Source organism: Triplophysa rosa, unplaced genomic scaffold, assembly GCF_024868665.1.
Source record: "Triplophysa rosa unplaced genomic scaffold, Trosa_1v2 scaffold465, whole genome shotgun sequence".
NCBI lineage: Eukaryota > Metazoa > Chordata > Actinopteri > Cypriniformes > Nemacheilidae > Triplophysa > Triplophysa rosa.
Window position 1 is genome coordinate 11,735 of NW_026634469.1, and position 3,106 is coordinate 14,840.

The following is a 3,106-nucleotide window of genomic DNA, read 5'->3' on the forward strand; positions in this document are numbered from 1 at the left end:
CAGTTGAATCTTTGTATGGAACATTTAATTACACCAAGTAAATGATTTAAACCATTTAGATTTTAGTAGACTAAATATAATGTATATTTATTCGACTAAAATGTTTTTCATATTTCGTCGACTAAAACTAGACTAAAACTAAAATGATGGGGTTGACTAAAATGTGACTAAAACTAAATTGCATTTTCGTCAAAAGACTATGACTAAAACTAAATCAAAATTTGCTGTCAAAATTAACACTGTTGTGCATTCACTCATAGAGGGCATGTTTTCGGTTTTCATAGATATGATGCGTTTATCATGTTAACTGTCACTTATAAGAGCAATGTGGCGGATTTAAAGACGTAACGTGTTTGTGCATTCACTCATAAAACAGCGTGCTCAGTTTTTAAACAAATAACGCGTTTGTCTTATGTACTCTCACTTATACAAAACAATGTGTTTGGTTTTTAAAGATGAGACAGTGTTTCTCATTCGCTTAATGGACATTCTCTTCAGTTTTGCTGTTGAAAGCAGCAGCTCGCAGTGCCATGTGCTTTCTGCTGGAAAGGGGGCGGACACCAGCAGTTAATTTGCATTTAAAGAGACACACACCAAAACAGCCTGTTTTTCCTCACAGGCAAAAATAGACTTGTAGGACACAGTATAATAAAACATCTGTGGTGTATTTTGAGCTGAAACTTCACAGACACATTTTGTGGACTCCTAAGATTTATATTACATGTTGTAAAAGGGCTACATTAGAGGGCCTTTAATGCTAGCACACACAATACCGGACACTGCGCAGCATCATCCACACAAAACAGCCAAAATAGTCCCACACAACTGACGTACCGTTCCTCTTTTACACTAAAGTTTCCACAGTGCCACATTCTGTCGAGCCTGAGGCCATTGTACAACAGGTCAATGTACAAACTCATTATTTTAAATGCAGACGCGCGGCAAGCACGCTAAAATAGAGAGCGACGCAGTCGCGATGCGAATGAGGTGCAACGAGCTCTCTTCAATCGCAGGCAGTCACCACAAAAGAGCAAGCTTACATCCCGAGCACTTTTGGAGAAAGCCGTGTGCTGCGCATTTTCTGATGCTTTTGAGATGGTAGGTACTGGTCAGCTCTGAGCAGGGGCGCATCAAACTGTACATCCCCATAATTAATCGCAGTCTTTGCGGTTAGAAAATCTTGTTTTATCACATCGCGATTTAATCGCAAATGTAATTCATCGTTCAGCCCTAAACCCACCCAGTCTGTTATGCTAGTCACACAAATCATTTTATTCTCCCACAAACTCCATCCATCAAATCGTGTTTCAAAGAATTCCCATCGTTTTTTAATGAAGTCATCAGCAATTAGTCAATGTCAACTTTACTATTATCACATAACTACCAAAACATCTCGAGTCATTCAACCACTAATAATTGTGATGCCAAAAGATGATGTTAAATCTCCAACTGAGTCTTCCCTTCAACACTTATGGAGGGGACAACTTGATCCTCACCGGGCGTATATTAAACATTAAGATTTTTTTTGTAAAGCTGCTTGTAAAAGAAGATCCTTAAACTGTTTAATCATGCCTTGGATTAAATCTACTACGAGTAACACGAATCCCTTTAAAATGTCTCTTTAGATGAATCGATTCAAACTTCTGATCTAATTGGAGTCAAAACTATTTACGGAAGCCATTTAAAGCGCAAACTTATAAATATGGATTATGGAAATTTTCATCAAATATCAAAAGGCTTTAAAATATCAAGATGTCATTTAGATGCCCTACAAAGCACTATGAGAATGAACAGATACATCAATCTCCTCAAGGGACTATAAGCCAACAGCACAACAGCTCAAACATCACACTTTTACCCAAGCTATGGATGTTACTCATGCTCCAATTAGGCTGTAGTTACCAAGGCAACTACAACTTTGTGCTTTTCTGAAGTATAAATCAGTGTGTGATACTGTCAGACACCATTATAGTGCATTTGGACTGGCAAGAGACGCATGTCATGCATAAGGCAAAAGGCTAAGGTGTAATTGGCTTAAAGACTGAACTAGAAGAGTAAAATAATAAAAATGGGAAATTAGATTTGTGCCTTTAAGAACAAAAACAAAAAGTGCTTTAATACCCCCACACAAGCTATGAGTTTGTTGTTGGGTATAGTTTTTAACAGCCCCATCCTTCAACAACAGCCTCTCGGCAAAGTCTGTATTACACTAGAACAGGTTCACCAAACAATCGATGTTGAAATGTGCCACATGACCTATAAGGGCCAGACATAATAAGATATTTCTATAAGAAAAATAAACTTTAGCAAAACAAGTAAACAGCTTCTCTTTCTTAGGACAGTTTCACATTAGAACTTTTGGTGCGCACCCGGGGTCGATTGACCCGAGTCCGCTTAAAAACGGTGGTCCGGGGAGCGGTTCATGTGAACTCTGGTACGGTACGCTGTCGTACACTACATAATCAGTTACTGACAGATCGTCTGTTGTGTTTAAAGTTCGACTTTAAAACGTGCACGAGTCAACGCGTGTGATCTGCGACAAGAAAGAAACAAAGGCGGTCACGTGCATTTGCGCATCACACGGAGCTTGAGTGTCATTTTCTGTCAGCTGGTTTTGAGCATGTCTTGTTATATTTATGTTTTCGTTGTGGGGGGGGCTTAAATGATCATAACAGCTGAGTGAGAGTGAGCGCAAGCACTGAAGAGAGAGGCGGGAGCACAAGATATTTTCAGCCAATTTTTTTCATGCAGAACGGCAGGGGCTAAACAGAGTATACTTCTGAGGTTTGGGCATTTTCCAGCATTAACTCATAATTCCATTGATGTTTAGGAATGCCTTTATTTAATATACTACTGTCCACCTTATTCACTGTATGCATACATAAGCCAAGTTTTTGAAGACACTGAATAAGCATCGCTGTGAGGGCAGGAAGATCGCTGTGAGGGCATAAGAAAGCCAAGAATTTCAGAATGAGCTCATATATAAATGCTCATAATGGACTGGGAGAAGACATTTTTTGTACAATGACCTAATTTATACTTCATAATAAATATGATTCCTCATGATATGACCCCCCCCCCCTTTATAACAGACATTTCAAATCTT